This window comes from Mixophyes fleayi, chromosome 10, assembly GCF_038048845.1.
Source record: "Mixophyes fleayi isolate aMixFle1 chromosome 10, aMixFle1.hap1, whole genome shotgun sequence".
Taxonomy (NCBI): domain Eukaryota; kingdom Metazoa; phylum Chordata; class Amphibia; order Anura; family Limnodynastidae; genus Mixophyes; species Mixophyes fleayi.
The window spans coordinates 4,077,032-4,093,142 of record NC_134411.1 but is presented as its reverse complement, the minus strand read 5'-3'; positions in this window follow the sequence as shown (position 1 = coordinate 4,093,142).

Below are 16,111 nucleotides of genomic sequence, written 5' to 3'. Positions count from 1 at the left end.
CTGATTGGTTGCTATAGGCAACATCCCCACTTGTTCAAACCCGCAGCTTAGTCAATCTAGCCCAGTATGTTGGAATAGTGTGTTCTGATATGTTATGGTAGTCGGGACCGAGCGGAAGCAGGAAAAATTGTGAGAGAGATATAAGACGTGGATGATAAGTTTCTAATCTCTAGCAAAACTGCTGATAGTTTAGGACATTATCACCAGATGTGGATAAAATAGCCATCTGCTGGGCAGCCCCGCCAACATCTACTTGGCTTTGGGATTTTATTTAATCTTATGGGTACCAAGTTCCATTGATAAAGGAGTTTATAAGCGTTCTCTTTTATCCTCACACAGATGGCGCTAGAGGCTGTATTTTCTCTTATTTCCTCCCAGTCATCATTATCCAAGATCTCTCCCAAGTCTCCGTCCCATGCTCGCTCATGCGGATCCTTTGCGGCAGGCCCTCTTGGTTTCAGTTCCCTGTATGTCAGAGATATGACATCTTTTGTTGAAGATTGTTTGAAGGTTTAAGTAGATTTTTACTTTCAGGACCTGAGCATATTGATATATACATTTATACTATCTTGAACTGCTTACTATTTTGCATCCCCTCTACAGTTTATTATGATCCGCAGAGCTGGATTAAGGCTTTGGGGGGCCCGGGGCACTCAAGACAGGGGGGCCCCTAAGATCTAAAATTAAGGGCATAGTGACACATCCTGCATTACATCACCTACAGCCCACAGTATGACACTTACAGCTCTCCTAGGTTGTCTGCATAAGAAAAATCTTTGTTTCCACAAACTAAAATACTGTACATTAAAACAATCATCAAAACACCACATTAAAATTGGTATTGACACCACACATTAAAACTAGCAATGATACCGCATATTAAAAATTCCATTGATAATGCACATTAAAACTAGCAATGATACCGCACATTAAAACTAACATAAAAAATAAACATTGATAACATAACGCCAATTTTGACTAATATATATATATATATATATATATATATATATATATATATAATGTACTATAATTTTATTCAATATTTATTCAAAATTGCTAATGGGTGTGTTGATGCACCCTCCTACAGACAAAAAGACCTGCATTGTTGTGTACACCATTGAACAGTCACCAAAAATTAGGATTGTCCCACTAGAATAACAACATTTCACAGACTCTGCGGCTCTCTCCTACCTGTTCTTCTCACTTTCACCACCTGTGCTGCAGGTTTCCTTAGTTGCGGCTTGTCTGGATCCTGGAATGTTGGAGGACCTATTTGGAAAAAAAATGGGGACATTTAGAAAATTACAGCCAGCCCCGGCGTTAAATCAATACCACCCATGATTAATAATTAAGCCTTCCTCCAGCCCCAACATTAAAATAATAGTATTCATATTTAATAAATAAACCTATTTCCCTCCCTACAAACAGCCCCAGCAATAAATTAATAGTATTTGCATTTCAGAAATATACCTATTTCCCGAACCTGTCACTGCCATTAAATAATTCATGGGCACATTTAATAGAGACCTCATTCTCCCCAAACTCACCCCCAAACTACCCCATCTTAAATTAATAGTCCCCACTATTGTGACTCTCTCCCCTCTTTTTCTATATACTGTGCCTCTCACCCACACTTTTTCCTCATACTGTACCTGTTTCCCCATGTTTCCTCAATCTGTGCCTCTCCCCCCTTTTTTCTCATGCTGTGCCCCCCCCTTTTCCTTACTGTGCCTCTCCCCCCCTTTTCCTTAATGTGCCTCTCCCCCCCTTTTCCTTACTGTGCCTCTCTCCCCCTTTTTCTTAATGTGCCTCTTTCCTCTTTTCCTTACTGTGCCTCTCTCCCCCTTTTCCTTAATGTGCCTCTCTCCCCCTTTTCCTTTCTGTGCTTCTCTCCCCCTTTTCCTTACTGTGCCTCTCTCCCCTTATTCCTTACTGTGCCTCTCTCCCCTTATTCCTTACTGTGCCTCTCTCATCTCCTTTTTCCTTACTGTGCCTCTCTCCCATTATTCCTTACTGTGCCTCTCTCCCCTTATTCCTGACTGTGCCTCTCTCCCCTTATTCCTTACTGTGCCTCTCTCCCCTTATTCCTGACTGTGCCTCTCTCCCCTTATTCCTTACTGTGCCTCTCTCCCCTTATTCCTGACTGTGCCTCTCTCCCCTTATTCCTTACTGTGCCTCTCTCCCCTTATTCCTGACTGTGCCTCTCTCCCCTTATTCCTTACTGTGCCTCTCTCCCCCTTTTCCTTACTGTGCCTCACTCCTCTTTTTCTTACTGTGCCTCTCTCCCCTTATTCCTGACTGTGCCTCTCTCCCCCTTTTCCTTACTTTGCCTCACTCCTTTTTTTCTTACTGTGCCTCTCTCCCCTTATTCCTTACTGTGCCTCTCTCCCCTTATTCCTTACTGTGCCTCCCTCATCTCCTTTTTCCTCATAGTTTGCCTTTCTGCTTAATTCCCTTTCTTCACTTACCTTTCTATTAGCTTTACTTTTCCTCTCTTCTGTCTTCTTGCTTCCTCTCCGCGCTGCTCCTCACTGAATGACAGGCGTGACTTGATGACATCACGCCTGTCATTCAGCATTAACAGAGCAGAGAGGAAGGAGGGACGCCGGCGCAGCCGCGATCAGGTGAGTAATTTTTATTTTTTTTTTGCTACCCTGCTCCCCCCACCAACGAGGAGGAGCAGCCCAGAACCCGCCCGCAAACCCCCCCGACCCCCCCGCGCCGCCGCAAAAAAATAAATCATGGGCAGAGCTGTCAGACAGCAACTGACAGCAGGGGCAGGTTAGGTCATACGGGCGACAGGGGGAAGCGGCGGAGAGAGGGGGGCCTGGAGCGGTTGCTGTCAGTTAAAAACTGACAGCAGGAAAGTTCATGCGGCAGCGGGGGGCCCTTGGAGAGAGGGGGGCCCGGGGCACGTGCCCCCTGTGCCCCCCCCCTTAATCCGGCTATGATGATCCGGGCACCATACAAGTAGGTTAATTGGCTGCTATCAAAAAAAATTGACCCTAGTCTGTGTCTGTGTCTGTGTGTGTGTCTATATTAGGTAATTTAAACTGTAAGCTCCAATGGGGCAGGGACTGATGTGAATGAGTTCTCTGTACAGCGCTGCAGAATCAGTGGCGCTATATAAATAGATGGTGATGATGATGATCAGTATACATATTTATATGTTTGCAGATCATTTTTCAATTAGAAATCAGGAATATATCTAAGGTGATTTAGTGTTTTCAGTTTCTAATGGAATTCTTCACCTACAGAAACATTGTTCCAGTTTGTTCCTAATTATTGCATCAGTGGGGAGATGAGTAATAAAATAGGAAAAGAACCAGTATGCTTGAAGATGAAGATGAAGGTAAAGTTATTAGTTTGACTTATGGTTTTAGTTACTTTTTTTCTCTCGTAATTTCCGTACTGCGCATGTGCACAAAAAAGTGTAAGTGTTCATATTAAGATTATTGTGTATCCCTATCTTGCGCCTCATTGTGCCTGGAGAGGCGGAACAGGGGAGGGAAGGGATGTGCCAGTGTTGGCTAGAACAGAAAAGACGTGTTAGTGTAATGCAGTAAATTAGAGGTGTATGCAGCCGCTGGTACACCTGTCAGAGACGTATCTGTTGCAGGTGCTCAACACCTGGAGCTACTGATGAGCACAGACTTTTGCAGTCTTAAAATAAATAAATTAAAAACAAGAACACCCTGTCAAAGTGAACTAGCCTAGGCTACAATCAGCGCAAAAGCTGCAATCAGCGCCAGGCTATGACAGGCTGGAATGGTCACATAGCAACATGCACAACCCACAGCATCAGCCATCCCAGTTATAGTGGGTCACAGCCCAAACCTGTCAGCACAGGGCCAAATTCACTAGGGGAAAGGGTCTTGCAAAGAAAAAAACGACCTCCTCCCAGGAATAAACAGCGCCAGTGCTATCCTCCCAACGCCCCCTGGGCATTTGGTGTTGGGGTAATAATCTGTAAAAGTCCAAAAATAGCATTTACATATGTGGCACTATTAGTCCCAGGAAGCCCTGGCAGCCTTTCAGCAAGCTGAAAGTCTCCATATTAACTGCAATCAGAGCGTCTTTCTCACACACTAACCAATCAGTGAAGTCACTCTGTATTATTTAGTTGCAGACAGGCCCCCTGGCCTGACATTCATGTCGGGGCTCTGCAAGAAGCAGTGTAGTGTCATTGTACAGTTGTTTCTATTCTGTGATTACAAGGAAAAAGAAGAAGAAAGTAGAGTATCCCTATGGAATTAGGTATGTAATAAACTAGTAAACAAGGGATCGGAGGAAGTATTTATTTTAACTAAAGTATTTTTTCTACACTGTCTGTTTTTTTTTATTGTCTCTTTTCCTATGTGGCACTACAGTTCTCAGCAGGTCCTGGATACCAAAGTATGCTGAAGCTTGTAGTTCTACAAACGCTAATATGCTCTGGCAGCCATGAGTATGCTGGCACTTGTAGTTCTATAAGCACCAGCATACCCAAGCAGTTTATGGCTGCCAGGCCTTGCTTGGACCAATAGTGCCACATTGGAAAATGCTATTTGTGAACTTTTTCGTATTATTACCCCAGTTCCCTTTACCCAGGGGTGTTAGGACGAGCCCCTGGGGGATGTGCATTTTGTTAGCAAGCCAATTCCCCCAGGGAATGGCTGTGTTCCTCTATGATAGGGGGATCTCATGCTGCGTGTTCCCCTGGGATACCCCAGCCTGTCATAGCCTGGTTGCAGCCTTTCCATTGTTCACCCCACCCCCAGCATTAGTGGCTCTAGTGCTTGGATCACTTTAGAGGGGGAACTCTTTTTACACTTTATTTATTTATTTACAAAAATAAATTTATATTTATTTAAATATACATTAAGACGCCAGTCAACATCATCAAGTTGATTATGTAGCGGCATCATCATATGCCTGAAAGCATGTCTTAATAAGCTTTAAATATATCTTCATGCGCATACATTTAACATACTATAAACATACTATGCATGATTCTTACAATATGCAGCTCTAAATGACCCCCATGCTGTGCTATGTAGGACAAATGAGAAAAGACCTTTCACAATCTTCACAATCTCCAAGCAGATTAATGTTTGTAGTATGTTTGTATATGCCTAATCTATGCACATTACAAATGGTGATCTCTGTGTAGTAGTCACAATATCTCCCAACATGACATGCCCAATACACATTCCTCAACACCACCAATTCCCTGTCATATCTTAATGAGCCCCCGGGTAAATTATTATTGTTTAGTTATATAGCACTAATATTACACACTAAGGAAATATGTCGTCATTCACACCAGTCCTTGCCCCATTGGAGGTTACAATCTAAATTCCTTACTGCACACACAAAGACAGGCAGAAGTCAATCAACATACCAGTATGTTTTAGACTGTCACAGGAAACCAGAGCACCTGGAGGAAACCACATAAACATGGGGAGAACATACAAACTTCAAACAGATAGGGGACTGGTTGGAATTGAACTCATGAGCCGAACTCTGCGTGTCAGCAATGCTAACTACAATGCCATTGTGTAACGCTGTGTAGTCCTCCCTTAGGCTACATATTTTTAAATCTTCTAGACTTGAAACTCTGAGATCTTAGGGAGCCCAGCAGCAGTGCAGATTGTAATAAGCATCAGATATTAATGATGATTCTCCAAATCCATTTGTTAGCATTCAGTTCAATAATCAATTATTTTGTGATTTACTAACACTGCTTAAAGGTGCAGCCATTCATCAATTCATTTTTTAGGAAAAGACAGTCAATTTTTCAGTGGATGAAGTAGGTTGAGCGAGAGGAGCGAGTTTATTCACATGGGGGAGGGGAAGCAAATGGAGCCAATAGGGGTGGAGGGAAAGGAGGGATAGGGGCAGGTGAAGTGTAAGGAGCAAAGTGTCTTAGGATGAGGTGGGGCAGGCAAGTATGAAAGGATGAGTTTTGATGGAGCGATTAAAAGATTGGAGGTTGGGGATGAGTCAGGGCAGGACACGGTTCTGCTAGTTTGGAGAAGGTTGGTGTTATTAATATGTGATATTCGACTGGAATTATTCATCTCAGTGGTTGAAGTGGAGTATACAGTGGTATGTGATACCACCACTTCTCCTACTGCCTTCATTGTAAAATTATCAACTACCATTTGCTTACCTTCCCATTACATTTTTCATACATTCACTTCGACCACTGCTTCAACTACATCCGAGAATAAAGGTATCCCTATACATTTCTTCCAAACATCACAACAAGACACACAGAATGAAACCTCACATTGTCAGCTTTCTAATTATCAACATTCCACATAGAGGAAGAAGGAAGGAAGAAGCACAGTGTGATAGATACACCATTCACCTGCACTTCTGTCAGGATATCGGGTGAAGGTTTTGCTCTGTTGCCTTGCCAGCTGACTATTTTGCCCAGAGACAGCTGTATGTGTTAGCCTGGCACACCCAGTACCCTTAGGTTCAGGAATCACTTAGGCAAACAGTTGGTTACAAGCACAAACAGGCTTTATAGCATAAACCACACTCAGTGATTAATATACTTTACAGAATAAATGCTAGGTGATTTAATGTGCTACCGTCTTATCTAAGGCGCTAATCCTTCCACAAGGAAGTATAGTCACCAATCCAGTGCAGTGCTGTCCTGGCTGCTGTTCTGCTTTCTACCAGCTTCTCCTCATTTTGGGCACACTCCCACAGTGACATGGTCCACAGACACTTTCACGATTACAGTACAGACACAATCCGCCAATCCGCACCCAGTCTAACAGGAGCCATAACCCCTAGTTAGAACTGTGCAGACATTAAGAGAGCATTGGCAGGGCAAACTCCTATTTTTTGCTATTTAATTACATTAGTACCTGGTCATCTGGAGCCAAGAACCCAAATTACCCTATGAGTCTTGTTCTGTTATTTTCAGCTCTGGAACCACCAGCTACATAGAAGTCCCACAAGATCTACATCCATTGGATAGCACAAATTCTCGGTGGGCCTCTGGTCGGCTGGTTACCCTGGGGATCAGAATAGATCATAGCTCCTGCAGGGGACATATTAAGACCTCTAGATGTGCACAGGGAACCCACCTGCCTACATTTAAGTAGCCGTGATAAACCTGGAACACATATTGCAGACTGTACAGTTACATTTCCCAATGGCTAAGTATTGGTGAAAGAACTGACTTTATCTTTACTTCTATGATGGCCAGGACCCTGGTTTTGCCAACAATTTCTGTAGACTTAGCAATACTTCCAGATATCTGTAATTGCGCTGTTAGCTGCTGGCTTCACAGGAGGTAATTGGAAGGAACATGAGGAGGAGTAAAATGGGCAACCCAAAAATATCTCACCTGAAACAATGATATCTGGTCTCATGGTAGGAAAGGCCTTGGCTTGAAGTCACACATGTAAAACATTTTAATACATTTTCTTGAATAAGTTAAGGCACTATAGTGCTTAATTGTAGGTTTTAATGGTTCCTAGTGAAAGGACTAATCAAATATGCTGTTGCAACAAGAAATTATAGTTCAAGCAACTGGTTGAATAATCATGTATCATGTTTGGAGGTTAAAAGTTTAATACATAAACTATAAGTGATATGGAACAGTGTGCCTAGGAAGTAAAATGAAACATGGGGGTATATGTACTAAATTGCGGGTTTGAAAAAGTGAAGATGTCGCTTATAGCAACCAATCAGATTCTAGTTATATATTTAGTACAAAATGACAGCTAGAATCTGATTGATAGGCTATAGCAGTGGTTCCCAACGTGTGCGCCGCAGCTCCCAGTTGTGCCGCGGCGCTGTCACAGGGGTGCCGCTGCAAGGAAGAAAAAAAAAAACAAAACTTACCAATCCGGCAGCGCCCAGGACCCAGCATCCTCCCTCCTCGCTTCTCACTGAATGTCGGGCGTGATGACGTCACGCCCGACATTCAGTGACAAGCTGCAGGAGAGAGAATGCTGGGTCCTGGGCGCTGCTGGATTAGTAATTTATTTTTGTTTTGTTTTGTTTTTCTTCCTTGCCCCTGGGATGCAGAGGGGGCAGAGTGAGGATGCAGAGGGGGCAGAGTGAGGATGCAGAGCGGGCAGAGTGTGAGGACGCAGAGGGGGCAGAGTGAGTGGATGCAGAGGGGGCAGAGTAAAAGGATGCAGAGGGGGCAGAGTGAGAGGATGCAGAGGGGGCAGAGTGAGAGGATACAGAGGCACAGAGTGTGTGGATGCAGAGGGGGCAGAGTGTGTGGATGCAGGGGCACAGAGTGTGTGGATGCAGGGGCACAGAGTGTGTAGAGATGAAGGTGGGCACAGAGTGTGTGGAGATGAAGGAGGGCACAGAGTGTGTGGATGAAGGGGCACAGTGTGTGGATGAAGGGGGCATAGTGTGTGGATGAAGGGGGCACAGTGTGAGTTAGCTGTAAATTATTCTTTGACAGAAATATAATTGAAAAAAAAATAATAAAAATATTATTTTCCCTTGGATTTATGTGTATTATTTTTACATACAACTAAATAAGTATTTATGACCTAAATACTTATTACGTTTTTTGACCCAACTACTTATAAAACGGGACTGCTCTGTAATTATTTTGGAGGGGTGCCTTGAAAAAATTATGGAGACTCTAAGGGTGCCGCGAACTGCAAAAGTTTGGGAACCACTGGGCTATAGACAACACATGTTTTTCTTCCTTGCCCCCGGGATGCAGAGTGGGGAAAGTGAGGATGCAGAGGGGGCAGAGTGAGGATGCAGAGGGGGCAGAGTGAGGATGCAGAGGGGGCAGAGTGAGTGGATGCAGAGGGAGCAGAGTGAGTGGATGCAGAGGGAGCAGAGGAGGTGGATGCAGAGGGGGCAGAGTGAGTGGATGCAGAGGGGGCAGAGTAAGAGGATGCAGAGGGGGCACAGTGAGAGGAGGCAGAAAGGGCAGAGTGAGAGGATACAGAGGCACAAAGTGAAAGGGTGCAGAGGCACAGATTGTGTGGATGCAGAGGGGGCAGAGTGTGTGGATGCAGGGGCACAGAGTGTGTGGAGATAAAGGAGGGCACAGAGTATGTGGATAAAGGGGGCACAGTGTGTGGATGAAGGGGGCACAGTGTGTGGATGAAGGAGGCGCAGTGTGTGTTAGCTGTAAATTATTCTTTGACAGAAATATAATTGAAAAAAATAAAATAAAAATATTATTTTGCCTTGGATGTATGTGTATTTTTTTTTACATACAACTAAATAAGTATTTCTGTCCTGACCTAAATACTTATTACGTTTTTTGACCCAAATACTTATAAAACGGGACTGCTCTGTAATTATTTTGGATGGGTGCCTTAAAAAAATTATGGAGACTCTAAGGGTGCCGTGAACTGCAAAAGTTTGGGAACCACTGGGCTATAGGCAACATCTCCACTTTTTCAAACCCTCAGTTTAGTAAATATATCCCATGACGACATATGGGTTACTGCAATTTCTCCAACTGTAAAAATTCATTATCAAATAAAAGGATTTAAGCAAATTATTTGACAAAAAAACAGAACTGGACCAGGACTAGCTGAAGAGTACAGGTACTTATGTCTGAATTTTTCTGCCACATTTTATGAATAAGAATTATTTTTAGTATGTATTTGTTTACATACAATCATGACACAAAGGATCCTTAAGACCTACAGAACTATACTACAAGGGTTGTCAACTGCTTTATCCCTAGATGTACGTTATATATTATTAGATCAATGTTACTAATTAAAGATATCAAAGCAAATTTTCTTTTATAATTTTTTTGATACATAGGGATTTATTTCTATTGTTAATTTAGAATAAATAGTTTAGAGGGGTGGAAAGGGATTGTTGGCAGTGCCCACATGCTTTTTCACTTACATTTTGTTGAGCCACCTTGTAGTAGACCAGTTTCTCACTAAGCATTCTGGAAAACATAGAACTGAATCCTGTGTTCAGGGTTGTATTAAACAACACTTTCTTAGTGCTGCCACTCTGGGTATAACCCGCATTGGATGAAGCTCTTAACGCTTTAATTTCGAGACTGCCCAGCTTAAATGGTATTTTGAAGGGGAAAAGCTCAGCAATTATTGATAAGGCTACGAAAGCTTTGGTCATACGTCTTATAAAAAAAATAGGTTAAAAACCATACAAGAATGTAAAAATATTTGGAATGAAAAGAAGGCACTTCTAGCAATCGATACACTGGACTAGACTAGATGGCGCTGTTGGTCCTTATCTGCAAATAATCTGTTATCCCTCTGTGAGTTTTTGTCCCTATTTTTGATTTAATTTATTGTGTACAGCCTACAAAAACAACCTAACTCAATACAGTGTAATACTGTAAATTGTTTAAATCTGTTTACTACCTGAATGGTTTTTATTTCCTTCCTAACCATGTAATGTTATATAATGTATAAAGGGATACTTGGGTAAGATGCTGGCAGGAGTTCAGGTCTGTCTCTTTTGATTGCTGAAGGCTCTAATGTTGGTCCTCTAGTGCTGGGTAGAGACCTGATAACTAAACCTGGTAACGAAGCGTTATGGTACAATATTCATCAAGCAGTGGTTGCAGAGAGGCAGTACAGCATGGCAGCCAACGACACAACAATTATTAGCTAGTGAGGGACTCGTGGAGGCCAGGGACCCAGAAGTGAAGGAATCGACATAGGGCCCCCTTGACTCATAGGCCTGTGCACAGTGCACACCATGCACCCATTGTAGATATGGCAGTGACCTGCCCACTTGTATGCACAAGGAGAGTATAAAGCCTCTAACCCAGTAGTTCCCAAACTGTGTGCCTAGGCTCCCTGGGGTGCCTCGGTGATCTCACGGGGGTGCCTCGGCCAGGGCCAGTGGTAAGCAAGGCAGGGGACTACTTGGTAATTATTTTGGCTTAGGGGTACCTTCAAAAAATTATGGAGACCCTAAGGGTGCCTTGAACTGAAAAAGTTTGGGATCCACTGCTCTAACCTAATGCTGGAGGTTATTAGCTGAAGTCCTTCTATGTCAGGTTGGAGCCTGAGGTAAGTGCTGATGGTTATTAAACCTGGTCCCCTGGAGATAAATAAAACAAACAACCAAATGCTGGGGTCTACTACTCTCACACCCCATCCCCCATCCCCACAGGTGACAGGTAGGTGTGGGAAGCCAACGGGTGAAGGGTTGATGGAGCTTTGGATCGTGACTGCTGACTTTGGATCAATATAAACATGATATTACCACCAACGGAAAGACTGATCCTTCCTTGTTGAATGAACGGAAAGTGTAAGAGATGTGTGACGTCAGTAGACAGAGTGTGACTTGCTGCAGGTGAATATAACAATAGTTGTCAGATTTGCAGCCACAAAAGAGAGAAACAAAAAAGTTGTAACAAGTTGAGAGTGTGAGCCGGATGTTTGTGTACAAGGTCATGTCAGCACTTATACAATTAATAGCATCTGTCTGACATCTGTGTCCATACCCATTGTTAAAAGATGTTCCTTTGTGGTTTAAGATTAAAGCATTCAACACCCAAATAACATACGTGCAAGCTGGTTTGTACTTTAATGATGCAAAGAAGATATATCTGTCCCTGGATAATACTCAAGTGCACCAAGAACTTAAGAAGATGTAACGTTGATGTTCTTTATGTACCCTTATAGTTAAATGCTTCATAGTTCAAAGCAAATCATCAGATGTTTTGTGATATACTGTAGATGTTGCAGCACTCAGTTTTGTGTCGTAAAGTGTCAAATTTCCACAGCTCAACCAGGATAGTGTGCATACATTGTATATTGTAAAATGAGCAGAGTAACTATAGTGAATTCTATGCAGCTATGTCATTAATCCCTAATACTATAAATAGCCTTTAATTCCATTTATCAGTGAATCGGAGAGAGCTTCAGACAATATTATGGATTTTAAGGATCTAACTGATAAACTTGGAAATATACACACCACTTAACATGTACTGATCAGTGACAGATCCTTGTATATGGCAATGATACATATGATTAAGTCTTTATTTACTTATTACTTAAAGGTTTGTCTTTTCTATTGGATGAGGGTTCAGCTAATTTGACGAACAGAGGCAGAAATGAACATGACAATTACTAACAGCACCCAGAGCGAGGGCAGGTTTATTGGGACAAGGAACTATTTATCACCTGTCATGATAAGCTCTGCTCTACACCATTTGTTGTTAATGACTTTGATGTTAAACCCTGCCTTCATGGGATGAGTGTGATCCACTGCTGAAATCTATGGGTAAGAAGTTCCCAATGTATTACTTTGTATGTATATGTGTGCGTGCCTAGATGACATGTAGTGGATATAAATATCAGGCTTGATAAATGGCACATCAGAGCTGAGGATATAATCACTGGTGTAATCAATTCTCCAAACCATCTCTTTTTACATACTGTGACATTCTCCCATGGGACTTCCTGAAGACTTCAAATGTTCCATCATATTTCGGCCATTTTTGTAAATGTCCAGGGTTCCGATAGTCATTTAGAATCGATATTCATCTTTTTAGAAAAACTATCAATAGTCAGCAATAAATGTTAGTGCCACATAGCTAAAGGTAGTCTAACCTCAAAAATGTTCCTTGCAGACTAGTATGGGAGGAATCCTGCGCTAGATATAATTATGCCACCCTTAGAGCAGGCTCTTGGCAGACTTATGATGGAAATGCATTCTGCAATAGGCAGCCACTAGCCTAATATTAAAGTGTATGTGGCCACTTAATGACCGTACTCTCAGATAATGAACCTACTGTCGAAGTCAGATAATTGGATATGGTAATTTCAAATTAATATCTATCAATCCGATTGTGAAATTATGCGAATAGCACACTACGGCATGGAGGAGCGTAATCAACCTCAACAAGTGCAAACACTTATACACACCTACTTTTGTAACTAGCTCATATTAAAATTAGTTGCAATGCAGTTATTTGTAAGGAAATGTGGCAGAGGTTATGGGTTAATATTATAATGTTATGTACACATTAGTGAGCTCTAAGGTTCAGGTCACAGGAAACATATCATGTCTGGTATCATTCTAATCCCCTATTTATTCGCAGACGTCCGGTTCATTCGTCTAATGAATCGCACCTTACGTATGCTAGTAATGAATGATAGGGAATAAATGGTCTGAAATGGTATTGTCTGTGTAATGTAAATAGACCAGTTTGAACTAGTTATTGGTGGGAAGATTAGTATGCATTTTTTGGAGAGCTGGCGCCACCCTTGAGTGGCATTGTTTGAACTGGCCAATGACCTGAATTACATTGGACCTTCCTGAAATCTGAACCTATGGAAACATGCTAAATCATCTGTATTGTTTTCACTGTATCACTGACTGTATATGAGCAGGGGTTCTGGGACCAGTAATCAGTCTCTCTGACCACAGACTTCAGGACTGAATTACTGTATACTGGATCCAGGGCGCCTCCTAAGTAACGGCTGTACTTATTTTATTTGGATTGTTACTCTGCTACTTTTTGCTATTAAATCACATTGTGCTTTGGATCCACAGCACTGGAAGTGGACAATCGTTATTCGATAGCGACTAGACGCTCATAACACTACTGAGATTGTCTATCATAAGGCATGGCAGAAAATGTGCTAGTATGACTTTAGTAACCAGAAGAAACCCAGGCACTCTGCCCAAAACCCGAGCAGTCAGACCATTAGGGTATGTGACATGATCCATATATCACTCTTAGTTTTGTCTCTATTGCTTTGCCCATTATTTTTCATGTATTCCCACCCAATGACTTCCTATGGTATTACTGACCCCCAGCACTTGTATTGTTAGAAGATTATCATACATGAATAAGATTGACAGGATGTATTACAGGGGAGATATGGGGACAGAGACAAAAACAATTGTAGTTTAGGGCAGTATTTATAAAGCAGTATGACACAAAGCTGACCTTACTAAGCTGCAAAATGAATAACATTCTGTCCAAGGAACAAATGCTACTGAAAGGTGCAGTATGATTTTGACACATTGTTCACATTCTGTACACACGAGCTGTAAGAAAGTGGCATTTTATTGGAACCTTTATTCTATCTCACAGTGATTCAACACTAAGGGCAGATTCATTCAAACATTTTTTCACAACTTTTAATACAATTGTATAACAATTTCACAAACTTCTGCATACATTAAATGCCATTATTATTATTAATTTTGATTTGTAAGGCGTCACAAAGTGTCTGCAGCGCCGTACAGGAACAAACAGTAGGACAGTATAAGGTATAACATTACGGTACAATAAACAAGCATCACAATAACTCAGGTAGCTCAGAGCACAGCGAATAAGAAGGAGTGAGGGGAAGTCAGCACAGCAGGAAGCCTGTTGTGCCCAAGAGTGTGGGCGCAGCTAACAGGTGAAGAGCAACTGAAAAGGTGCAGAGAAAAGCAGGAGTGGAGTCAGTGGGCAGAAGGCTCAAGAAGAGTTAAAAGTGGTGGAAATAGGAGGAGAGGACCCTGATCAGAGGAGCTTACAATCTAGCTTACAATCTAAAGGGAGGGGCGGACAAACCAAAGGCACAAGGAAAGTAAAATGGGGACAGGGTAAAATGGAGCGAGAAGGGGTGAGAAAGGGAGAGTGTTACGAAATCTGGAGAATTTAGTGAGTCCTGTTTACCTGCAGATGACAGATGCTCGAACTGGGGCGCGGAGTCTAACGGTAGGTGTTTTTCACCATGACCTTCGGAGAGGGCATGGGCTTAGACACACCTATTACTGCAGGTTGCGGTTCCCAGAACGAGTGATGCAGGAATATAGGTGGAGCCAGATATGGAAGGATTATGACAATAACAGGTAAAGTTCACTGAAGACAATAACGATGAGGAAGTTAGTTGATACGTTGAGAAGAGCAATCCAATCAAATGGTATCGATGAAGAAGCAGTAGATCCGTTCAGACGGTAACTCAGAGCAACAACAGCAGAACCACTAATACAGCGACAGTTCAATAGAAACAAATGCGATGAAGAACAAGATGATCCGTTTAGATGGTAACCCAGAGCAACTGCAGATGAGTTACTGGTACAGCAGCAGTTCAATAGACACAAATATGTTGAAGAACTAGTTGATCCCTTTAAGTGGTAACTCAGGACTATAGTAGAAGAATAGCTGGTATGGCAACGGTTCAGTAGAAACGGCAATAATAACAGAGTTAGCTGATCCGTTTAAATGATAACTCAAACAACCACAGTTGGATTGCAGCAATAGTTCAGTAGAAACAGCAATAATGAAAGGCTTGGTTGGTAACACAGGTGACATCAATTGAGTACTGATACAGCCACAGTTCAGTGAAACAGCAATAATGAAGACTTAGCTAATCCGTTTAAAGAGTAACTCAGGTAACAGTAGTTGATATACTGATACAGCACCGTTCAGTGAAACAGCAATAATGAAGACTTAGCTGATCCTTTTAGCTGGTAGTTCAATGCAGCAGGTGAAGGAGGTTTCTAGTGAAGTTAGGAGTTGCAATAGTAAAATGGAGAAGTCCAATGAATGAAGCTGTAGATGAGACACTGAATGCAGCAGTAGAGTCCTGATAAGGGGAGAGTTACAATGAAGGCACCAAAGATTAAACACAGCAGATCTTGAGGCAATGATGCACAGCAACCACGGGTAAGTCACACGAGGAGAGCCCAATCCTGACAAGAGAGTAAGTAACTTGAAGGACAGGATCCAGAGAGCAGGAACTGGGAGGTTTAAATAGCGCTCCATAAGCACCAGGGCCAATAGGAGCGCGTGGGAGGTTATAGAGAAAACAATGATTGACACATGCACAGAATGGAGCCAGATGAAGACTGAGACTAAAACAATGGATCCAAGATACCGTGGTCACCGTTTATGAGTCAGAGGTAACAACGCCGGTACTCGTCCACGGGGCCGGTGTGTGACAGAGAGGTAGTAGACAAGTGGGTAGTTAGGCAGATGACTGGAAGGCTTTTAAGAAGAGGCCATGCACTAGAGTATCAGTATAGTAAACGACAAGTACATCTTATGTTTATGAACATGACATACAAAATTTTCAGAGTATGATCATTTTCAAATTATGAGGGAAGAAAAGAAAAGGAGTAAACAGGAATATAAAAGAAAATTAGAGTGAAGCCACCACAC